Raw genomic sequence first — 25,913 nt, 5'->3', positions numbered from 1 at the left:
TGACACATTTGTTACAGCTGATGAAGCTACCCTGACATATCACTATGTTTAAACCCCAAAGCCATAGTTTACATTAGGGTTCACTCTTGGTGTTGTACATTCATTGAGTTTGGACAAATTTATAATGATGTGTGTCTGCCGTTATAATATCACCTGGCCCAAATGAACTTGGTAAACATTTGTATTTTTCTGAAGTACAGTTTTGCTCATTCTTTTAACTGCCTGAGGTTGAAAATCCCACCTCACTGAGAGGAAGTAGGGAAGAACTGAACAGTGTCGTCAAAAACATTCTGCACAGAGTGACTACAGTTCAACTCTCTGTAAATATTGCTAATTGTTCTCAGTGCTATATGTAAGCTTCGTTTAAGAACTAAAGACCGTTAGCATGCTCCCATCTAAACTTTTACTTGCTCTTTGCTAAACATCCCTCTCCTCTGTTATTAATGCCAGTCTTCATTAGCATGACCATTCTCTTACCTGTGGACTTCATTTAGCTGATATATCTCTTAATGGGTGTACAGTTCATTTGAACGGCGGGGCAGTGCAAAATAGATGCTGTCATCAATGCCCTCGTTCTGGACGCTATAAGTCTATTGACATTCCTGTCTTTGTTTAAGCCTGTGAACAAACAAAAATTCTTAGGCTTTGTTCACAATTTCTGTTCAGTTATCTCTCCCTCATCCTAGAGATAATATATCCATTTTGTTGTGTATAAACTTAAGTAAAGTGTCTATGGACATTTGAAGAACAATTGAAAATTTACTTTCACCTCACTCTGTTCAGGTAGAGAACCAAAAAAAATTAAAAGTATATAGATTTTCTAATAAAACTTATAAATGAGAAACTCATAATTTTAAATACTGCTAAGATTTACTCCTTCAGACTCATTACTCTCCAAATATACAAATCTTGAACACTCTTAGGTAATAGCTATACGCTACTTCATAATAGGGGCAGTACAGATCTGGTTGTTAAATAAGGTCATTAACTCTGCATGTCTTAAAATAAGAATGGTTCCATTCTTAATAAGTTTTTGCTAAACATAATGGAGCATTTAGAAAAGTGTTCTCAAATAGTTACTTGTCATAAAACCCTGAGGTAAGATTTGGTTATAGGTCTCAGCTCCTATTATTGTGTTCCATTAAAATGTGCTGATGGTTTATTCTTTTGTATTAAGAAAAGTCTTCACACCTGGGATTCTTTATTCTGATACCCACCCAAGTTTTTAATCATACTCCCTAAGATACACTTATTTATTCAGTTAAAATGTCAGTTTCTTCTTTGTATAAAATGACTACCCATGATCATACCTCTATTTTCTTCATTGTCTCATTCAGCACCTGTGCTAGATGGAAGGTATATACCAGTGACCCGGGCAGGCATATTCCATGATTCTGTGGAACTTACATTCTTATGGGGAAAAACTAGATAAAAAGGTGCAGTATGCCACTGGACTGCCAGGATTTTGAAGGCCATCAAATGATGTAAATAGATGAGGAGATGTTGTAAACCACTCACTTAAATCTAAGACATTAAGAAGCTGGCAACCAAACCCACAGGCCTTGAGAATTTGACTCTCCATGAATTACATGTATTCAAATCATCCAAGTATATTTTGGAAGACTTTTTAGAAAACTCAAGAGGTTCCTGGAAGCATGGAAAGCAGGGCAGTGTTATTTCTTCCAAGTTGTTTTAGTAAAACTCTATTAAAATAAATGTACATGAATTGACCAGAAGAATGTATATTATAATTTTAGATACAAGTTCTATAAAGAAATGAAAAGGAATCAGAAAGCAATGCAAAGCAAGGAGAGGTGAAAGGAAGGAATAAAACCTACAGGGCAGTGGAACAAGGGCTCTCTGAATCTGTGGTGGTGGCATTTGAACAGAGACCTGACTCCTGAGGAGACAGCCTGACGAGATGTGCAGTCATTCAGGTCAGAGGCACAGAATATGAGAAGGCCAGACGGTGGGTCAAATTTTGTAAGAAAAGGGAGAGTGGTAGGAGCCGAGGTTGGGGAAGTGAGGAAGGACAGGTCATCAAGTGATTTGCATGCCATGAACATGTTGCTCAGCTCTTAGTTTTGAATACAATGGAAGTTAGAGCAAAATGGCTGGTGCTACACTTGGGAGTATTCTAAGGCTGCCTAAGTATTCCTACTCAAAAGGCTGTCTTTTTGAGCAGGATCTGCAACAAGAAGCAATTCTGTGACAAATTCAGATTGTGGTACAAGCAGTTTTGCCAATTGATGCATAAGATATGGCAAATTCCAGAGTTCTTTAAGCATCTGTGGTAAATAATAGCAACATATTGAATCTTGGGGAACACCCAGGAAGAGATTTCAAAACAAAATCTTTAGGTTCTGAAGCAAGATTGGACAGTATGCAGAAGAGAAGCCTACACTGTTCAAAAATCATCTCCTGCCAAGGTATTGGACCCTGGTGGAGAAAGTGCCTGACCGTAGCATATCAAAAGTCTATGCAACCAGAGTTTTCATCATAAATTAGTTATTTTCACTCATCAAGTTATAAGGTCTGGCAGGAATAGCAACAATCTACCATACAAGAAAAGGTCTACATTTGGGATCATTCCTGAACAGACAGCTCAGAACCCAATGACATTCCTTGCACCAGTGACTCTGAGTATAATTACACATAGGATTTAATAAGGTATTTATTAAGTTTCTGTCTGATAGAGAAGGAAAAACCTGGCCAGGTTCAAAGGTTTATCAAGCCACACAAAAATTTGTATACATCAATGTTCATAGCAATATTATTTATAGAAGCCAAAAAGTGGAAACAATCAAAATGTTATCAACTGATAAATACAGAAAAACATGTGATATATTCATAAATGGATATTATTCAACCATATAAAGTACTAATACATGATACAACATCGATAACTCTTAAAAATATTGTGTTAAGTGAAAGAAGTCAGTTACAAAGGACCACATACTATATGATTCCACTTATACAAAATGTCCAGATTAAGCAAATTCACAGAGACAGGAAGCAAATTAGTGATGGCCCATTACTGGGTATAGAAGGTTCAGAGGATGATGGTTAGGAGGGAGGGTCATTAAAATGTGCTAAAATGAGTTGTGTGATGAATGCACAATTTTGTGAAAATATGAAAAGCCATTTCATTGTACAATTTAAATGGGTGGGGCAATTGTATGGTGCTTGCTTTATATTTCAATAAAGCTGTTTTAAAAGAACATGGCTTGTTAGCATGTCAAATCCTTAAAATTGGTTACTAATACATTACAGCTCTACATAGCAATGCTCATGAAAGACAGCAATGAGGGGGAAATCCTTTCAACTGTCAGAACTTCAAGCAGGTCTCCTAGGCATCAATTTAGAGGGGAGAGAGAAAAGGTTGAAATTAAGAATATATACTGATTCTTCATCAGTGGCAAATAGTTTGGTTGTTTGGTCAGAGACCTGGGAGGAACAAGTCTTAAAGCTACAATGCAGTAAGTTCTGAGAAAGGAATATATGGATAAATCTACCGGACTGAACACACAATGTGTGGATCTTTTTATCCCACATTAATGATTACCAGGAACATCCACCATACTTAAAATCAGTGGATAGAATGATCATCCCACAGAGCTTCACCAAATGCTACCCTCACCCACTTCATTGCTTGCACAACAGGCCCAAAATGGAGAGGCCCTGGGAGCAAGGACGGAAAATATGTGTAGGTCCCCGAGTGAACTAGCTACTGTCGTTACTGAATGTCAGACCAGCCTTGGGAAAAACTCTGAGATCCCCATTAATCCAGGAGATTAATAAGTAACTTGGAAAACGTTGATCACATCAGACCTACCTCTTCCATCTTTGGAGGGGCATCAGTTCATCATTATTTAGATGATACAGATTATGAATATGGGTTTATCTTTCATGCCAATAATGCCTCAGCTAGCATCACTATTAAAGGGTTCTGAATATTTATCAGATAGGATCCAGCGTAACACAGCTTTGGACCAAGGAATCCACTCTTTTTGAAGGAAGTGTAATGATGGGCATATGACCTTGGATCCTGTTGTTTCTGCCTTACACCATATCGTGGTGAAGCTAAAGATTGATAGAAATTTGGAACTGTTTGATAGTCACAATTTTAAGATTTGTCCCCAAAAGTTTGATCACCTGGTATATACATATCTTTTCCCAGTTATTCAAACCCTAATCTAGTTTTTCAGTAGAGGGATTTACTTATGAAATTAATATTCCAAATCAGGTGATCTTAAGATTGGGTGACTATCTGGATCAATCTATCACATGAGCCCTTAAACGTAGACAATTTACTCTGGCTGGTGACAAAACGGGAAATTAAGAGATTCAAAGCAATGGCATGATGTGGTGTACTGTTGCTGATTTGAAGATGGAAGGGGACACTTGGCAAAAGAATTCAATCACCTTTGATGAGCTGAATGATCACCCTAATGATATCTAGCAAGGACTTCACAGGGGACTTTAGTCCTAAAACCACAAGGAACTGAATTTTGCCAACAACCTGAATGAGCTTAGGAGTAGATTTTTTTTTTTTTTTTTTTTTTTTTTTTTTTTTTTGTCCCTGAGCCTCCAGATGAGAACTAACCCAACCAACTCTGATTTCAGCCTTGTGATACCCTGAATTTAGTCAAGCTGTGCGGAACTTCTGACCTATAGGAAGTGAGTTAATAAATGGGAGTGGTATTCACTCACTAAGTTTGTGGTAATTTGTTACTCAGCTATAGAAAACTAATACAGGTGGCCTCTGAACAGTACACCTAGAAGGCCAGGCTTATGGACTTGGAGCATTTTCTTTCAAGCTGAAGTATATATTTTGAATTATCAACTATTATATGATGTTATGTCCCACCAGGTAGAATAATTAGGTCTGGGAACAGAGAGGTGGAAGTCAGGGTGGACTATCTCATTGTCACTTTGTACTTTTCCTCTCCACAACTTTAGGCTCATTTGGACTAGAGATCCTGGTTCCAGCCATGATGTGATGGGGCCTTCCACCAGGAGATGCAGGTAAGGTTCCCCTAAACCTAAGGCTATGATGGCCACCTGGTCATTTATTGATCCTCATACCAGTAACTACAGGTAAAAAATGAAGTTGTTTTACTGACATGAAGAAATAAGCCTTATTTTCATGAAGAAATAGTGATGCTATGGAGTGAAGACAGACATGATTATGCTTGGAACTCAGGAAGTCCCACAGGGCTGTTCTTGGTTTGGGTCTTTTTCACCCCCAGTAATAGCCATGAGTAGGCAATTAATCAAAAGCCATGATTAGGCACTTAATCAAAAGCAATAGCTTAAGCCTGTCAGATTTAGCCTGACAAGCATATACTAATGAGATGTTCAGACCCCAAGAGTTCAAGGTAATGATGATCCAATAGGCTATTCACCTAGTGATTTTCAGCTTGGAGAAGGAGTAGATTTCCCCCCCCTGGGGTACATTCGGCAATATCTAGAGACGTTTATAATCACAATTTGGGGGAAGAAGGCTATGGTTTTTCCAGTGGTCATGTATGGATGTGAGAGTTGGACTATAAAGAAAGCTGAGTGCAGAAGAATTGATGCTTTTGAACTGTGGTATTGGAGAAGACTCTTGAGAGCCCCTTGGACTGCAAGGAGATCCAACCAGTCCATCCTAAAGGAGATCAGTCCTGGGTGTTCATTGGAAGGACTGATGTTGAAGCTGAAACTCCAATACTTTGGCCACCTCATGTGAAGAGCTGACTCATTTGAAAAGACCCTGATGCTGAGAAAGATTGAGAGCAGGAGAAGGGGATGACAGAGGATGAGATGGTTGGATGGTATCACCAACTCAATGGACATGGATTTGTGTGGACTTCGGGAGTTGGTGATGGACAGGGAGGCCTGGTGTGCTGCAGTTCATGGGGTCACAAACAGTCGGACATGACTGAGCGATTGAACTGAACTGTACTACTGGTGTCTGTGAGTTGAAGTCAGGGATGGTACCTAACATCCTCCAAGGCATCTCCCATAACAAAGAATCATTTGTCCCAAAATGTTAATGGTGCTGAGGTTGAAGCACTCTAACTTAATTCAACAGAAATACTGACCAAAGTTAAATGGAATGTAGAAATATTGATAGAGATAGATGATAAATATTTGGGGAGTGTTGAAGAGGAAAAGAATAGCTGTATTGCTTTGCCAGGCAAAGGGGGCCACCGTGGGCTAATGCTCTCAAAACTGTGTCCCCAAGGAAAATGATAAATATTTATCTCCACCTTGAGATCAATTTCAGGAATGGACTTATATTGTACCATCTGAGCCACCAGGGAACTCCATTGTATTCTATATGTATATAACTGCCACTGCTAAGTCACTTCAGTCGTGTTCGACTCTGTGCAACCCCATAGACGGCAGCCCACCAGGCTCCCCCATCCCTGGGATTCTCCAGGCAAGAACACCGGAGTGGGTTGCCATTTCCTTCTCCAATGCATGAAAGGAAAAGTGAAAGTAAAGTTGCTCAGTCGTGTCCGACTCTTCGCGACCCCATGGACTGCAGCCTACCAGGCTCCTCCATCCATGGGATTTGCCAGGCAAGAGTACTGGAGTGGGGTGCCATTGCCTTCTCCCATATGTACATAAAGAATATAACAATTCACTTTCCTGAGATTAAGTAAGTTGTGCATGAGTCAGAGTGGTACAAAAGGTGCACGGTCATTTAGCTCTCAGGGTTCTATCCTTGATGGACCTTAACTTTCCTAGGCCCTCAGACCTGCCTTCCAATTTCCAGTGTCTTTTACTTTGGGCTTGGGTGCACTGTCTCTGCCTCTTGGTCCACTGGAGACTGTTACACATGAATGAATAGCAGGCCAGAAATGCTGAGGAATTAATGCCTGTGGTCCCCACCTGCCATCCCTTGTAGGAACAACCTCAGCAAATGTCTAAGAGGAACTGACTTCTTTGTTCATCTAAGCGGGATTCTTTGAGGCACATGCTATAAGCTGACTTCTAGAATTCCCTATGGGATTCACTTGCTCATAGTGGCAGTTTGCTTGATAACATATTGTTTATGACTTCTTCCCTTTCTCTGTGTTATGTCCCATCTGACTGATGTTCCTTGGGATCAGCTGTCAAATAAACTCTTTATACCTCAATCCACACCATGGTGTGATTCTGGGGAAACCTAAATTAAAACAGAAACTTTAGGAGATGTTTAAGTCAGAGAATGACATCATCTAATTGATATTTTTAAATAGCTCCTGTAGCTGTTTTATAACAAATGTGTAGTTGAGAGGGCGAGCAGTATTGAGAAATGCTGAGGGCTTGAACAGATAGGAGCATAGGTTTGGATTACAACTGGGTATATTAACAATAGAACTGCAGATAGAGAAAAATGTGAAAATTTGGCCTGAATAATTAGATGTGTCCTTGAGAACATGTGGAAAAGAAAGCTGCTGATGCAGGGGTGCTGAGGATATAGAACAGGGCAGAGGGAATAAAAATTTATTTCTTTGCATATAGTCATTTGGTGAACTCTGACTTCTAAGGTTAGGTGTTAGGTAACAGTTAAATGTGTAAATCTGGAGGTCTGAGAATTCAGAAAATTAAGTTGGAAGTAATAAATATATGAATGGCATTTCTCCTGTTATATAACAGAGAAAAGTAGAATTTTATGATTAACATTTGACAAGTGCTAGAAAAAATGCTTGTACATTATTGAACTTTAAAGAACTGGAATTTGATATTTAGAGAAGTCTGAATTATTTTATTTTACTATTATAGAAGAAGTCTCAAGTCACTCCAGTTATAGTTTGGGGGGATAATAAGAAAATCTATTGGCTCTGAGAATGATGTCCAAGCTCTGAGTAAATATTTCCTTGTTATATGAAAAAACCAATTACACTTCAGCAGTCAGATTTTATAAATGGCAACTTTTAAAACATATTTTAAGAAGTAAAATGACCACAAATCATGTTACCATAATGAAAAAATGAGTATTCATTTTTGTACAATATCTATTAATATCATAACCAAAACATTATTTTGTTTTTAATTTTTACTTTGCATGTCTTGAAAGATTTCTGAGTTTATCAAACGTTTATTTTTAGAACATGATTTTCAATCACTACAACTCATTTCATCATATGGTTTTAAGACAATTTGCTTATAGTTAGACATTGAGTTTATTTACAATATTCTGTTATTATAATATAGTACACACTTACGAAGCCTTTGACTACAGCTCTGATCATTTTCTTTGGTTACATACCTAGAAATGAGAGTTATTTAAGGTTGCATGGCATATATTGTTATCATGTATTCTAAGTAGGCTGTGCCAATTTAATACCTGCTGTGCCAATTTAATACCTGTGCTTATTATTTGCCAGCATTAAGGATTGCCTTTGGCCAATCTGAGATATATATATATATATATTATCAAATATATATTTGTGTGTGTATATACAATGGCACCCCACTCCAGTACTCTTGCCTGGAAAATCCCATAGACAGAGGAGCCTGGTAGGCTGCAGTCCATGGGGTCGCAAAGAGTCAGACATGACTGAGCGACTTCACTTTCACTTTTCACTTTCATGCATTGGAGAAGGAAATGGCAACCCACTCCAGTATTCTTGCCTGGAGAATCCCAGGAATGGGGGAGCCTGGTGGGCTGCCATATTTGGGGTCTCACAGAGTCGGATATGACTGAAGCAACTTAGCAGCAGTAGCAGCGGCATATATACATATAAAGTTTTTATTTTATCTGCATTTCTCGAATTACTAAAGAGTAATAACTTTTTGTATATTTTTGCCATTTTTATTTCTTCTTTCTCATTACATATTCAGATAGTTTGCCCACTTTCCTAAGGAGAAATTTTTATGTCTATCATTTACTTGTAAAAATTTGCTTGATAAGAACTGTATCTCTTTTTTTCTACAAATTCACAAAATTGTCCCTATGTACCATCACTCTTTCATTTTTGCATACAATGACATTGTTTACAAAAATTACATATTATATATAGTCAGTGGAACTCTTCCTTTGATGTTTTCCTTTCTTTGTATGCCTGTGTTTTATTTCCATACTCTGAACAAGTAAACAGTAAACATTATTTTCTTTTTTTTAGTGTCCTCATTTTATCTATTGATACTTGAAATTTTAATCCAACTGAAAATAAATTTGGTTTCAAGTAGGATACATAAATGATATCTAAGATTTCTTTTTAATGCCATATATTGATTAATCATTACAAATTTGAAGAAATAATAATCGATTTCTCAACAGTTTATTTTATTTAATTAATTTCACTATTTATATTTTGGAATGTTATTTGGACTAGTGCTTATCATGAATTTTCATTTTCATAATATAAAATCACTTTTATTATGTTTGTTGATTATCTTTGCCAGTTTTTTAAAAATTTCTATTAAACTTGAAAATATTTTAAGTCACCGTCATTCTGCTACCTGAGCCACTTATCTATAAATGTACTTGGTGAAAGTGGACATCTGTTGTGAATTTACAATGCTGTGCTACACCCTGCCTTGTGATGCTGGAGCTCAGGCTCCACAAGCCACACTTCCTCTTTGTGTCAGGTTCCTGGAGGGACTCTATAGGCAGAAGCAGATCAAGGAACTAGCTCCTTCTTATCTGCTTCCTGTGGACTCGGGTAAATTTCTATTCCTGTGAGCATCTCCCTAGGAATACTTCTCCACTTTGGTAGTAGCAATTTCTTCCTATAAAAGCAACGGTATTCATTTAAAAGATTTTCCAGCCTTCACACAATCAGCCTAATCATGTCCTCTCAGAGACTCCAGAACCAATTGCCTGTGTTCCCTTCTCAAAGTTCTTTCAGTTCTATGAGACCTCTACACACTTCAAAGTATTAATGAATCCAACTTTTTCCCTTTGTTTCCTCATCCCTAGGAGTGGTAACTGCTTTTGAAATTGCTATCTTTGTTAGTTACAGAGTTCTCTTTTTACTTAAGTCATCTAGTTAAGAGTTTTATACCTTTCTCTTTTAATTGGGTTATTTTCCTCACTGGACTCTTAATAACTGGAAAAATGTATTTCTCCCTGTATTAGTCAGGGTTTTCTAGAGAAACAGCACCAACAGGATATATACTTACATGATTATATACAGTGATGAGATGGGCAAGTGCCAAGATCTTCAGGGTGAGTCAGCAAGCTGAAGACCTAGAAGAGTTGCTAAACTCACACCGGTTTAGTTCCTGTGTGCAGTCTGGCAAGCTTGAGACTTAGGAACAGCCAGTGTTCAGTTCAAGTCAGTCAACTTTTCTGTTCATCTCTTCACTGATAAGAGGAGCCACACCCACACTGAGGGTCAATTTGCTTTACTTTGTTACTCGAAAGCAAAAGGGCTTCCCCAGTGGCTCAATGGTAAAGAATCTGCCTGCAATGCAAGAGATGTAGATTAAATCTCTGGATCAGGAAGATCCCCAGAAGAGGGCATGGCAACCCACTCCAGGATTCTTGCCTGGAAAATCCCATGGAAAGCGGAGCCTGACAGTCTACAGTCCATGAGGTCACAGAGTCGGACACAGCTGAAGTGACTAAGGACTCACTCATTCACTGATGCAAAACCACCCTCACAAAAACACCCAGAATAAGGTTTGACCAACTATCTGGGCCAGAGAAGGCCATGGCACCCCACTCCACTACTCTTGCCTGGAAAATTCCATGGATGGAGGAGCCTGGTAGGCTGCAGTTCATAGGGTCACTAAGAGTCGGACATGACTGACTGACTTCACTTCCACTTTTCACTTTCATGCATTGGAGAAGGAAATGGCAACCCACTCCAGTGTTCTTGCCTGGAGAATCCCAGGGACAGGGGAGCCTGATGGGCTGCCGTCTATGGGGTCGCAAAGAGTTGGACACGTCTGAAGTGACTTAGCAGCAGCAGCAGCAGCAACTATCCGGGCAACACGGTGCCTAGTGAAGTTGATACATAAAATTAACCATCACATCCACATTTATTGACTTCTTTTAAGAAGAGTTGACTCATTGGAAAAGACTCTGATGCTGGGAGGGATTGGGGGCAGGAGGAGAACGGGATGACAGAGGATGAGATGGCTGGATGGCATCACTGACTCAATGGATATTAGTTTGAGTGAACTCCAGGAGATGGTGATGGACAGGGAATCCTGGCATGCTGCGATTCATGGGGTCACAAAGAGTCGGACACGACTGAGTGACTGAACTGAGCTGAATTGAAGTCTTTCAACAGAATGTCATAGTTATATCTATATGTTCTATATTACACATTCAGAGTTAATTATGATATATTTTCAATTCAGTTCAGTCTCTTAGTCATGTCTGACTCTTTGTGACCCCATGAACTGCAGCACACCAGGCCTCCCTGTCTATCACCAACTCCCAGAGTTCACCCAAACTCATGTCCATCGAGTTGGTGAGATATTTTATACCTTGTTATTTGTGTGCAGGGAGTAGCTTTTCAATATACTTTCTAGCTGATTATTGCTGAGATAAAGGAAAATTTTATTTCCATTTTCATATTAAGTGTTTTCTTCTTCTGAAGTTAAAGAAAGAAAAGAAGTATATATTGAAAGGATAATTATGTTTCTAACAGTACATATTAAAAGCTTATGCAAGCATAAATTGAAACTATCTGAAACTTTCATTTGAAATTGAAACTTTCAAGTTGAAACTTTTCAAATTGAAACTTTTGCCAACCCTTGAGCAACCTGACTGTCTAGGTGAAGGTCTATATCCTAATACATATCCACCAGGAAAAAATGGGGAAGGCATAGTGGAGACTACAGGAAAGACAGGAGTAACAGGAGGCATTGCTAAAACTGGCAATTGTTTCCAAAAGAAATTCTATTTATAGGTAGATACAAATCTTATTGTAGATGGATGTGATCTGTGAAGGCATAAAATAAAATTTCACTTTTTCAGTATGAGATTCTTGATTGGTCAATTTTGCTGTGATGAAAACAAGTTTAAAAATAAATGGCGTTATTATGGGATGTTAAGTTGTTCAGAGAATTATGTATAGAGATGTGAAAGATCTTTATTTTGACCCAAATGCTTATCCAGATGAGTGTGATTAACATAATATAAAATTTGGGGGTCTTAGTTACAGAATGGCAGAGTTGGTTGCTAACAGATTTCAATGTGAATAAATTACATTGGTGATAGTGTTGTTCTTCATTTCAACCAAAGTGCAAATGAGGGGATTAAACTGAGCCAGAATTTAGATGAGAGAGGAGAACTTGAATTAGAATGGCCATTTTGTGATATATTTATATAACATATTAATATTTGTAATGCATTTATTTAGTATGTCTTTCATTAGAATTGGGATAGACAAGCTTTCTCTGTGGAAGTGTCTGAAGTAAACATTTTAGGCTCTGGGGACCAGTCTTTGTCACAGTTACTCCACTCTGATGTGTTAAAGCAGCCACAGACAATAATAAACAAATAGACAATGCTGTGTTCCAACAAAACTTTGTTTACAAAAACAGGCAACAGGCCAGACTTGGGCCCTGGGCTGTAGTGGGCCAATCCTAGCTTTAGAAGATTAAAAGCAGAGAATGTACAATTGACTTGCCAGGGAGAAATGTTTGAGGTTTTCTCTATTAAAATATGGTGAGAGTTCAGAGCTTTGTACCACCAAGTTTTCTAGTCCATGTGATCCCCTTTCAAGGCTTCTACTAGGTAGCTGCACCCTACAGTCTTCTGACATACTGGCCTGTAAAAGGTTGTATGATTTCTAAGTCATGTTACTGAGAAATGTTGTTGAATCTTCCTCCAACAGAATTTTTCTTTTGTTATATAAACATGTGCATGCAGGTGTTCTAAGCCGCTTCAGTCATGTCCAACTCTTTGTGACTCTATAGACTGTAGCCCACTAGGCTCCTCTGTCCATGGGACTCTCCAGGTAAGAATATGGGGGTGGGTTGGCATTTCCTCCTCCAAGGGATCTTCCTGACCTAGGGACTCAACCTATGTTCTTATATTTCCTCCATTGGTAGGCGGGTTCATTAAAACTAGTGCCACCTGGGAAGTCCTCAGTTCAGTTCAGTTGCTCAGTCGTGTCCGACTCTTTGCGACCCCATGAACCGCAGCACGCCAGGCCTCCCTGTCCATCACCAACTCCTGGAGTTCACTCAAACTCATGTCCATCGAGTCAGTGATGCCATCCAGCCATATCATCCTCTGTCGTCCCCTTCTCCTCTTGCCCCCAATCCCTCCCATCATCAGAGTCTTTTCCAATGAGCCCATTCTTCACATGAGGTGGCCAAAGTACTGGAGTTTCAGCTTCAGCATCATTCCTTCTAAAGAATACCCAGGACTGATATCCTTTAGGATGGACTGGTTGGATCTCCTTGCAGTCCAAGGGACTCTCAAGAGTCTTCTCCAACACCACACTTCAAAAGCATCAATTCTTCAGTGCCCAGCCTTCTTCACAGTCCAACTCTCACATCCATACATGACCACAGGAAAAACCATAGCCTTGACTAGACGGACCTTTGTTGGCAAAATAATGTCTCTGCTTTTGAATATGCCGTCTAGGTTGGTCATAACTTTCCTTCCAAGGAGTAAGCGTCTTTTAATTTCATGGCTGCAGTCACCATCTGCAGTGATTTTGGAGCCCAAAAAAATAAGTCTGACACTGTTTCCACTGTTTCTCCATCTATTTCCCATGAAGTGATGGGACCAGATGCCATGATCTTCGTTTTCTGAATGTTGAGCTTTAAGCCCACTTTTCACTCTCCTCTTTCACTTTAATCAAGAGGCTTTTGAGTTCCTCTTCACTTTCTGCCATAAGGGTGGTGTCATCTGCATATCTGAGGTTATTGATATTTCTCCTGGCAATCTTGATTCCAGCTTGTGCTTCTTCCAGCGCAACATTTCTCGTGATGTACTCTGCATATAAGTTCAATAAGCAAGGTGACAATATATGCCTTGACGTACTCCTTTCCCTATTTGGAACCAGTCTGTTGTTCCATGTCCAGTTCTAATTGTTGCCTCCTGACCTGCATATAGGTTTCTCAAGAGGCAGGTCAGGTGGTCTGGTATTCCCATCTCTTTCAGAATTTTCCACAGTTTATTGTGATCCACACTGTCAAAGTTGAATGTGATCAAATTTGTTTTCATTATGATGTTAATATACTGATCTGCCTATCCTTACCCTCTTGCAAGGGAAATTCTATCATCTGTACCTGTGTGTGTGTTAGTCACTTAGTTGTGTTCAACTCTTTATGATCCCACAGTCTGTAGCCCACCAGGCTCCTCTGTTTATGGAATTCTCCAGGCAAGAATAATGGAGTGTGTTGCTGTGCCCTTCTCTAGGGGATCTTCCTGACCCAAGGATTGAACCCAGGTCTCCTGCATTGCAGTCAAATTCTTTACCATCTGAGCCAGCCTTCTGTTAATAAGGTAGATATATTACCTGTTCTAAAGTTACCCTCACTTTCAGGATCAGGAGAGTATGGTTTATTTTACAGAAGCTCAGTCACGGAATGGTTGCTGTGTTGTGATGTACCTTGTGTGCCAAGATGAGATAAACCAGGAGATGCAAACTGGAAAGCTCCCAGAGGCCAGGCAGATAATGTAAAAGACTGAAGGAAGCCAGGGTAATCAGCAGTTCACTTCCTGCTGCTTAGAAGCTCTCCTCTAAAACAGGTCAGCGAGTAAAGGCAAAGGTAAAGGACAAAAGAATTTCAGCTTAGCATGGGTCACAACTGGGAGAGCTGGGAACCTCTATCTAGGGGGCTATAGCTAATCAGCCCCAAGTCATTCTTACAGTGAAAAAAAAAAAAAAATGTCTAGTGTTGCTGGAATGTCTTCCCCTTCAACCCCACCCACCCAAAGGATAGTAGAAATTATTATGATTATTGATAGAAGTTTTCAATTTCTACATGTTGGGATTTAATTCAACTGTTTTAAACCCTTTGATGGGGTCAACAATATTTGAGTTTAAAACAAAACAGATCAAGATGGTTTAAAATAAACCTCGAGTTATAATTTACAACTTCTATAGCAAAGAGTAATTTTCTTTTTGGAGAATTTAAATTTGCAAACATAAAGAGAGATAATAGGCTTCTATAAGACTCATAATATGAAGAAAGAAACTGACAGAAAATAAGACAGAGTTGAGGCCAGAGCAAAATGAAATCATCTGTACCTAGAATACAGGCAGTGCCTAGTAAATATTTGCTTTTCAAATTGAATACATTGAATAAACAAATCTTCAAGTTAAATATTTGAGCTACCATAAAGTATGAGTAAGCAGAGTAAGTCAATTGGCAGTAAGTCAACTGAGAGAAGATCAGAGAAGAAATGCAAAGAAAAATAGAAACTCAAAAGGAGATCATTTGCTGTATGAGAGAAAAAGAGAGTCGAGTCACTGGAGTTACTTCTTTTCGTGATGCTTTTTCATTCTAGTTCTGGACCTTTACCATAGGTAAGTTTACATAAAGTCTTCTTACCGTGGGCTAAATTCAGTTGATTTCTTTGTAACTTAAACAATCTTAACCAAGCATATAACATTATTGAGTATCTCTGCTGCTGCTGCTGCTAAGTCGCTTCAGTTGTGTCCAACTCTGTGCGACCCCATAGATGGCAGCCCACCAGGCCCCACCGTCCCTGGGATTCTCCAGGCAAGAACACTGGAGTGGGTTGCCATTTGCTTGTTCAATGCATGAAAGTGAAAAGTGAAAGTGAAGTTGCTCAGTCGTGTTTGACTCTTAGCGACCCCATGGACCTCCGTCCATGGCAGGAGGAGCATTTTCATTTCCTCTGTCCATTTTCTAGGCAAGAGTACTGGAGTGGGTTGCCATTGCCTTCTCCATTGAGTATCTCTAGTTGCTGTAAAATCCATGAATATAGGATCATGGTGGTTAATATCCATAGGATCCAAAGACAGTAGATAGGCAAAATATAATGTATATGTAACTCCTAAACATAAGAATTGCTTACCATCCAATGATGTACACTGCTGTTAGTTCATTTAAGATTCACTTTAGTTCAGGTCACTAAGTCATGTCCAGCTCTTTGTGACCCCATGGACTGCAACATGCCAGGCTTCCTTGTCCATTACCAACTCCCAGTGCTTGCTCAAACTCATGTCCATTGAGATTGTGATGCCATCCAATCATCTCATCCTCCTTTGTCCCCTTCTCCTCCCGCCTTTTATCTTTCCCAGCCTCAGGGTCTTTTCCAGTGAGTCAGTTCTTCGCATCAGGTAGCCAAAGTACTGGAGTTTCAGCTTCAGCATGAGTCCTTCCAATGAATATTCAGGACTGATTTCATTTAAGATTGATTGGATTGATCTCTTTGCAGTCCAAGGGACTCTCAAGAGTATTCTCCAAACCCACAGTTTAAAAGCATCAATTCTTCAGCACTCAGCTTTTTTTATAGTCCAACTCTCACATCCATACATGACTACTGGAAAACCATAGCTTTGACTAGACAGACCTTTGTTGGCAAAGTAATGTCTCTGCTTTTTAATATGTGGTCTAGGTTGGTCACAGCTTTTCTTCCAAGGAGCAAGTGTCTTTTAATTTCATGGCTGCAGTTACCATCTGCAATGATTATAAAGCCCAAGAAAATAAAGTGTGTCACTGTTTCCATTGTTTCCCCATTTATTTGCCATGGAATGATGGGACTGGATGCCATGATCTTAGTTTTTTGAATGTTGAGTTTTAAGCCAGCTTTTCACTCTCCTCTTTCACTTTCATCAAGATGGTCTTTAGTTCCTCTTCACTTTCTGCCATAAGGGTGGTGTCATCTGCTTATCTGAGGTTATTGATATTTCTCCCAGCAATCTTGATTCCAGCTTGTGCTACATCCAGCCCAGCATTTCACATAATGTACTCTGCATATTGTTGTAGCCACATGTTCTGGGAAACAAACTCACTCAGAAGGACAATGCAGATAGTGAAGTGCAGTTTATTACACCGGCAGGCCCAAGGCAGAGTCTCCTCTTAGCCAAGGACCTCGACCAGTTTTTGTGAAAACCTTATATATCCTAAGTGTACTTGCTCAAACCCACCTCCCCAAATTCCTTGAAACTAGTCTGGACAAGGTGAAAGAGAGATATGATCAAAGTTAATCGATGATACATGTGTCACAAGACTAGATAAACAGTGGACATTTATCAATAGGACTGTGGTCATATCCTGATAAACATAATGGGATTTACAACTTTGTTCTGTTACAAAGATAATTAACATTTTTTTAGGTAACAGAGAGTCCAAGTACAAGTCCTGAGGCTCTTTTATCCAGGGAGTCTGGTTTCCCATTGGTATGCTGCTTCTATAGACACCAGGCACGAAGTTCAGAGTCCATTGGGAGGGTGACCATGCATGTAGCCTAATGTTCGCAGCCTGGCCTAAGATGGAGTCCAGCTCTGTCTGTTTCCTCCTTCAATATTAGTTAAATAAGCAGGGTGACATTATACATCCTTGATGTACTCCTTTCCCAATTTGGAACCAGTCAGTTGCTCCATGTCCAATTCTAACTCTTATTTCTTGACCTGAATACAGATTTCTCAGGAGGCAGGTAAGGTAATCTGTTATTCCCATCTCTTTAAGAATTTTCCAATTTGTTGTGATCTATACAAAGGCTTTGACGTAGTCAATAAAACAGAAGTAGATGTTTTTCTGGAATGATCTTGCTTTTTCTGTGATCCAACAGATGTTGGAAATTCGATCTCTGGTTCCTCTGCCTTTTCTAAATCCAACTTGAACATCTGGAAGTTCATGGTTCACGTACTTTTGAAGCCTGGCTTGGAGAATTGTAAGCATTACTTTGCTAGCATGTGAGATGAGTGCAATTGTGCAGTAGTTTGAACATTCTTTGGCATTGCCCTTCTTTGAGATGGGAATTAAAACTGATCTTTTCCAGTTCTGTGGCTACTGCTGACTTTTCTGAATTTTCTGGGATCTTGAGTCCAGCACTTTCACAGTATCATCTTTTAGGATTCGAAATAACTCAGCTGGAATTCCATCACCTCCACTAGTTTTGTTCGTGGTGATGCTTCCTAAGGCCCACTTGACTTCTCATTCCAGGATGTCTGGCTCTAGGTGAGTGATCACACCACTGTGGTTACCTGGGTCATGAAGATATTTTTGTATAGTCCTTCTGTGTATTCTTGCCACCTCTTTTTAATATCTTATGCTTCTTTAGGTCCATACTGTTTCTTTCCTTTATTGTGCCCATCTTTGCATGAAATGTTCCCTTGGTATCTCTGATTTTCTTGAAGCAATCTCTAGTCTTTTCCATTCTATTGTTTTCCTCTATTTCTTTGCATTGATCAGTGAGGAAGGCTTTCTTATCTCTCCTTGCTATTCTTTGGAACACTACATTCAAATGGGCATATCTTTCCTTTTCTCCTTTGCCTTTTGCTTCTCTTCTTTTCTCAGCTATTTTTAAGGCCTCCTCAGACCACCATTTTGCCTTTTCCATTTCTTTTTCTTGTGGATGTTTTTGATCACTGCCTCCTGTACAATGTTATGAACTTCTGTCCATAGTTCTTCAGGCACTCTATCAGAAATATGAAACTTACACTGTATAATCATTTAAGATTATTAATGTCATTACCTGTCATTCAGACTCTGATGCAATCTTTGGTGCAAGTGAAACTTTTAATAATTAGAAAATAATCCATAGAAAGAAACAAGTTCTGGGAAAAAAAATAATGAAAGAGATTTTGGTTACCCACTTAAAGAATATATTTTAAATATCATAATTTCTGGCAAACTGAAATCTTCAATTTTTTTTCATTTTAAAGAGATTATATTTACTTTAAATTGAAATTCATTAATTTGAATCTTGATTTCAAAGAATATAAATTCTTTATTATCCAATAAGTCTATACTTTATGATAGAAAAGAGAATATTCAGCAATCACTTATATTTATATCATTATTTTAGCACTATTATTTCATGTCATATTAAAATATATTAAATATACATTTCAAGAACAGATTTTAAATTTATGGACGTTAGTGCCAAAAACTCAGCCGCTGTGCACTGGTGCCAAACCGAATCTAAGTTACAGAATGTTTGATGAAGTAGAAAAAAATAACTTTGTTGTTTTGCCAGAAAAAGGGGGACCAAGTGAACTTTTGCCCTTGAAAACTGTGTGTCCCCACCTAGGAGGACTTGGTAAGGAGTTGTATAGCTGTAGTTCAAGGGCAGTCCTGCTAATGAGATTAGGGTGTGCCCAGGGTTTGCACCCTTTAATCTGGCCTCAGGTGATCTTTTGATGAGCTTCTCTGGTCCCTTTAATCTGGCTTCAATTGGTCTTCTCTGGAGTGAAGAATGTTACATCTTTCATGGGGTGGATGTGGTGGGGGCAGGTTGTTCTATAAAAAGGCTTCCCTGGTGGCTCAGATGGTAAAAAATCTGCCTGCAATGTGGGAGACCTGGGTTCCATTTCTGGATCAGAAAGATCCCCTGGAGAAGGAAATGGCAACCCACTCCAGTATTCTTGCCTGGAGAAGCCCATGCACTGAGGAGCCTGGAGGGCTACAATCCATTGTTTTATGTATTCCTTGAAATGGAACCAGGACCCTGCCCAAGATTGCCCTATTGTTTCTGGCTGCTCCTCCCTTGTCTCTGTATTCCCTCCCTTTCCTGATTAGCAACTGTTTGAATCTGCCCTTTGGAACTCAAGGAAGTTGTCCCTGGTGGGAACTGGAGACTACTCCCTACAAGAAACATGGGACACAGGGAAGAACCAACACAATATTGTAAAGCAATTATCCAACAATTTAAAAAATATGTATATTTTTTAAAGAAAGTAGAGAACACTTCCAGACTCCCCTGCCCAGGAATACCACAAGGTCCTTCTCAGTTTCAAAACTAACAGATTAAATCAGATTTTGGTGGGTAATGAGGCTACTTGTTCCACCTTAACTATAGTATTAAATATTAGTTGCTCAGTTGTACCCAACTCTTTGCGACCCCATGGACTGCAGCCCACCAGGCTCCACTGTCCATGAGATTTTCCAGGCAAGGATACAGGAGTGGGTTGCCATTTCCTTCTCCAAGGGACCTTCCCAGCCCAGGGTTCAAACCCTGGTCTCCTACACTGCAGGCAGATTCTTTAATGACTGAGCTACAAGGGAAGCCCCAATGACTTGAGGCAATTTGGCTACTCTAAGGTTGAATATGGGATTAGTCTACCTTCAATCTATTTTAGTCATGCCACTTTTTGGAATAGTGAATTTAGCAAGAGCATTGAATTTGCTTTAATGTGGGAACCAGAATAAAGCAATATAGATTGATCTTTTATACCAGTCCTTGTTTAAGATAACATAATCTTAAAGACTTTAATTTTAGACTTTCACTTCCAGTTGGAAAATTATCAAAAAATATCTGGAGAAAACATGCAGTTTTAGCTATGGCTTCAAAATCTGAATGCAATGAAGGTGAGATAACATAAGAAGAATTTATTGATGTACTAAGATAAGGCCTTCCCTGGTGACTCAGACGGTAAAGCCTCTGCCTACAATGTGGGAGACCCGGATTCAATCCCTGGGTGGGGAAGATCCCCTGGAGAAGGAAATGTCAACCCACTCCAGTATTCTTGCCTGGAAAATCCCATGGACAGAGGAGATTTGCTGGCTACTATCCATGGGGTCTCAAAGAGTAGGACATGACTGAGCGATTTCACTATCTAAGATAAGAATGGGTATATCTGAAGGAAAGTTACAGGGCTCAAAATATCCTGGAGTTAAAATGCCCCTCCAGGTCCTCTCCACCATTCTATGCAAAACAAAGAACTCTCTCACCCGAAGAAGAAAAAAATTAAAAAATGGGCATTAGGTTGAGAGCTCACAGCTGGTCCAGCCTCTAGCGGATCTCCAAAATTCCTTGCCCCAGCCATCTAAGAGATAACTACTCCTAACAACCTTGGCTGTATATTGTCACCCTGCTTATTGAACTTCTATGCAGAGTACATCATGAGAAACGCTGGGCTGGAAGAAGCACAAGCTGGAATCCAGGTTGCCAGGAGAAATATCAATAACCTCAGATATGCAGATGACACCACCCTTATGGCAGAAAGTAAAGAGGAACTAAAAAGCCTCTTGATGAAAGTGAAAGGGGAGAGTGAAAAAGTGGGCTTAAAGCTCAACATTCAGAAAACGAAGATCATGGCATCTGGTCCCATCACTTCATGGGAAATAGATGGGGAAACAGTGGAAACAGTGTCAGACTTTATTTTTTGGGGCTCCAAAATCATTGCAGATGGTGATTGCAGCCATGAAATTAAAAGACACTTACTCCTTGGAAGGAAAGTGATGACCAACCTAGATAGCATATTGAAAAGCAGAGACATTACTTTGCCAACAAAGGTCCATCTAGTCCGACTATGGTTTTTCCAATAGTCATGTATGGCTGTGAGAGTTGGACTGTGAAGAAAGCTGAGTGCCGAAGAATTGATGCTTTTGAACTGTGGTGTTGGAGAAGACTCTTGAGAGTCCCTTGGACTGCAAGAGATCCAACCAGTCCATTCTAAAGGATATCAGTCCTGGGTGTTCTTTGGAAGGACTGATGCTAAAGCTAAAACTCCAGTTTTTGGCCACCTCATGTGAAGAGTTGACTCATTGGAAAAGACTCTGATGCTGGGAGGGATTGGGAGCAGGAGGAGAAGGGGACGACAGAGGATGAGATGGCTGGATGGCATCACTGACTCGATGGAAGTGAGTTTGAGTGAACTCCGGGAGTTGGTGATGGACAGGGAGGCCTGGGGTGCTGCGATTCATGGGGTTACAAAGAGTTGGACACGACTGAGCAACTGAACTGAGCTGAACTGAACAAGACAACCTCGAAGAAGAACAGGCCCCCTTAAGACAGTAGCTTTCCACATACATACCTATATATACTAACTCTTTTCTTGGGTAAGGGCAGCAGCTCACTCATCTGACTACTGCCCCTTCTCACCTCATTAAAGGTGATCTGTTCCTGTAAAGTGCTGGTCTCGTTCTTATTCTGAACCTCGCCTTCTCTAACTCTGTACCCTACAATATCTTTCCTTTTCTCCTTTGCCGTTAGTTTCTCTCCTTTTCTCAGCTATTTGTAAAGCCTCCTCAGACAACCATTTTGCATTTTTGCATTTCTTTTTCTTGGGGATGGTCTTGATCACAACCTCCATCCAGAGTTCTTCAGGCACTCTGTCTATCAGATCTAATCGCTTGAATCTATTTGTCACTTCCACTGTATAAGGGATTTGATTTAGGTCATACCTGAATGGTGTAGTGTTTTTCCTTAATTTCTTCAATTTAAGTCTGAATTTGGTAATAAGGAGTTCATGATATGAGCCACAGTTAGCTCCCAGTCTTGTTTGTGCTGACTGTATAGAGCTTCTCCATCTTTGACTGCAAAGAATATAATCAATCTGATTTCGATATTGATCATCTGGTGATGTCAATGTGTAGAGTCTTCTCTTGTATTGTTGGAAGAGGGTGTTTGCTATGACCAGTGTCTTCTCTTAGCAAACCCTCTTAGCATTTGACCTGCTTCATTTTATATTCCAAGGCCAAATTTGCCTGTTACTCCAGGTTACTCTTGACTTCCTATTTTTGTGTTCCAGTCCCCTAAAATGAAAAGGACATCTATTGGGGGGTGTTAGTTCTAGAAGGTATTGTAGGTCTTCATAGAACCATTCAACTTCAGCTTCTTCAGCATTACTAGTCAGGGCATAGACTTGGATTACTGTGATATTGAATGGTTTGCCTTGGAAACGAACAGAGATTATTCTATTATTTTTGAGATTGCATCCAAGTACTGAATTTCTGACTCTTTTATTGACCATGATGGCTACTCCATTTCTTCTAAGGGATTCTTTCCCACAGTAGTAGATATAATAGTCATCTGAGTTAAATTCACCCATTCCAGTCCATTTTAGTTCACTAATTCCTAAAATGTCAATGTTCACTCTTGCCATCTCCTATTTGACCACTTCCAAGTTGCCTTGATTCATGGACCTAACATTCCAGGTTCCTATGCAATATTGCTCTTTATCTCATCAGACTTTACTTGCATCACCAGTAACATCTACAATTGGATGTTGTTTTTACTTTGGCTCTATCTCTTCATTGTTTCTGGAGTTATTTCTCCACTGATCTCCAGAAGCATATTGGCCACCCACCAACCTGGGGAGTTCATCTTTCAGTGTCTTATCTTTTTGCCTTTTCATACGGTTCATGGGGTTCTCAAGGCAGGAATACTGAAGCGTTTTGCCATTCCCTTCTCCAGTGGACCACATTTTGTCAAAACTCTCCGCCATGACTCGTCCATCTTGGGTGGCCCAACATAGCATGACTCATAGTTTCATTGAGTTAGACAAGACTGTGGTCCATATGATCAGTTTGTTTAGTTTTCTGTGATTGGTCTTTTCATTTTGTCTATCCTCTGATGTATAAGGATAAGAGGCTTGTGGAAGCTTCCTGATGGGAGAGACTGACTGAGGGGGAAACTGAGTCTTGTTCTGATGTGTGGGGCCATGCTCAGTAAATCTTTAATCCAATTATCTGTTGGTGGGCAAGGCTGTGTTCCCTCTCTGTTGTTTGACCTGAGGCCAAACTATGTTTGGAGGTAATGAAGATAATGGCAACCTCCTTCAAAAGGTCCCATGCATGCACTGCTGCACTCAGTTCCCCCGACCCTGTAGCAGGCTACCGCTGACCCACACCTCAACCAGAGACCCCTGGACACTTGGGCAAGTCTGGGTCAGTCTCTTGTGGGGTCACTGCTCCTTTCTCCTGGGTCCTGGTGCACACAAGTTTTTTTGTGTGTGCTCTCCAAGAGTCTGTTTCCCCAGTCCTGTGTAAGTTCCGGCAGCTCTATGGTGGGGATAATGGCAATCTCCTCCAAGAGGGCTTATTCTGGAGAAGGCAATGGCACCCCACTCCAGTACTCTTGCTTGGAAAATCCAATGGATGGAGGAGCTGGGTAGGCTGCAGTCCATGGGGTCGCTAAGAGTCAGACACGACTGAGCAACTTCACTTTCACTTTTCACTTTCATGCATTGGAGAAGGAAATGGCAACCCACTCCAGTGTTCTTGCTTGGAGAATCCCAGGGATGGGGGAGCCTGGTGGGCTGCCGTCTATGGGGTTTCACAGAGTCGGACACGACTGAAGTGACTTAGCATAGCATAGGTCTGCTGCACCCAGAGCCCCTGCCCCTGTGGCAGGCCACTGCTGACCCATAGCTCCACAGTAGACACTCAGACACAGTTTTGGCTCAGTCTCTGTGGGGGTCTCTGGGTTGTAGTGTGCACAGGTTTGTTTGAGCCCTCTGAACATCTCTGGCATGTATGGGGTTTGATTCTAAATGTGATTTAGCCCCTCCTACCATCTTGCTGGAGCTTCTCCTTTGTTCATGGATGTGGGGTATCTTTTTTTGGTGGGATCAACATTCTCCTGTCAATGGTTTTTCAGCAGTGAGTTGTAATTTTGAAATTCTTGCAGGAGAAGATGAGCACAAACCCTTCTACTCAGCCAGTTGACCTACAAATGTCTCTCTAGTCAAAGCTATGGTTTTTCCAGTAGTCATGTATGGATGTGAGAGTTGGACTATAAAGAATGCTGAGTGCCAAAGAAGTGATGCTTTTGAACTGTGGTGTTGGTGAAGACTCTTGAGAGTCCCTTGGACTGCAAGGAGATCTAACCAGTCCATGCTAAATGAAATAAGTCCTGAATATTCATTGAAAGGACTGGTGCTGAAGCTGAAACTCCAGTACTTTGGCCACCTGATATGAAGAACTGACTAATTGGAAAATACCCTGATATTGGGAAAGGTTGAAGGCAGGAGGAGAAGGGGACAACAGAGGATGAGATGGTTGGATGCCATCACCGACTTGATGGACATGAGTTTAAGCAAGCTCCAGGAGTTGGTGATGGACAAGGAAGCCTGGTGTGCTGCAGTTCATCGGTTTGCAAAGAATCAGACATGACCGAGTGACTGAAGTGAACTAAGAGAAGAAAAAACTGTTATAAGTTTATAGTTATGAAATCATCTTGCAATATTTTTGAACTTTAAATCCATGTATCTAACAAATTACTCATAACTTGTAGCTTTATTCTATGGTGAACTTTTCCTGAACTATATTGAAATGTACATTTTTAATATTTTTGAAATTAATGATAAAATTAGAAACTGGAAAATATGGACGTATATTAGATGTACTTTCTCTTCAAGATCACTATGGAGTCTTCTAATGTTTATGAACTAAAAGACTCATGACTTCAAGACAAGGAGTAAGGAGTAGATAAAACACAATTTTAAAGTTAGTAAATGTACTGAAACAGTCATGAAAATATGGCTCTATAAAGAGTCTAAATTTGCCACTTGAGGATCTCTTTAGAATGAAAATAACATAAAGTAAGTTTTTTGTTTTTTGTTTTTTGTTTTTCAAAAAGTGGCTACTCCATTTCTTCTAAGGGATTTTTGCCCACAGTAGTAGATGTAATAGTCATCTGAGTTAAATTCACCCATGAGGGGAAGGTACTCTTGGTATGACTATGCTTATTTTTCTCTACTGACAATTAATGTGGTTGGCACATATAGCTATTGTTCATTTACTTGCATTTTTTCTGTGTAAATTTGCCCCACTGTATTGAAGCACTTTAATTACAAACAAAAATAATATACAAATAAAGTAAAAAATGATATAAATCTATTGGCAATAGTATTTTGTTGAATCGTTTTGAACACATTGTTTTACTCTGGGTTTTCAAAATGTTTGTCATTATGCAATTTTTATCCTAAAATATCTGTTTACATAAATTTAGTTTCACAATTAAAACTACATGTTAAGAAACAAAATTAGGAATAGGTGACATTATACAAGAATGATTGAATTTATGAATATACTTGAGAAGTAGATCATTCTATGTAATCTGTGTAGTAATTTTCAGCAAGATTGTTATC

The 25,913-nt window shown here is 39.7% G+C and overlaps 1 protein-coding gene and 1 long non-coding RNA gene across 3 annotated transcripts in view; one reads left to right on the top strand and one right to left on the bottom strand.

The window, feature by feature from the left end:
• The window catches only part of LOC123331427, a 30,081-nt gene extending 19,721 nt beyond the window's left edge, over positions 1 to 10,360 (bottom strand). The window contains exons 1-2 of the long non-coding RNA XR_006548065.2: positions 10,108 to 10,360; positions 478 to 618 (exon numbers count right to left, since the gene is read on the bottom strand). This is a non-coding gene — a long non-coding RNA (uncharacterized LOC123331427). The remainder of the gene's footprint in view (positions 1 to 477; positions 619 to 10,107) is intronic.
• The window catches only part of GALNT13 (polypeptide N-acetylgalactosaminyltransferase 13), a 962,305-nt gene that overhangs the window by 241,197 nt on the left and 695,195 nt on the right, over positions 1 to 25,913 (top strand). For both annotated transcript variants that reach the window (XM_044935208.2, XM_044935203.2), the window contains exon 3: positions 4,963 to 5,028. The gene's annotated coding sequence lies outside the window, so the exon portion shown is untranslated. The remainder of the gene's footprint in view (positions 1 to 4,962; positions 5,029 to 25,913) is intronic.

The sequence above is a fragment of the Bubalus bubalis genome, chromosome 2, assembly GCF_019923935.1.
Source record: "Bubalus bubalis isolate 160015118507 breed Murrah chromosome 2, NDDB_SH_1, whole genome shotgun sequence".
Classification (NCBI taxonomy): Eukaryota; Metazoa; Chordata; class Mammalia; order Artiodactyla; family Bovidae; genus Bubalus; species Bubalus bubalis.
The sequence above is the reverse complement of the archived record's forward strand: the minus strand, read 5'-3'. Positions and strand labels throughout refer to the sequence as shown.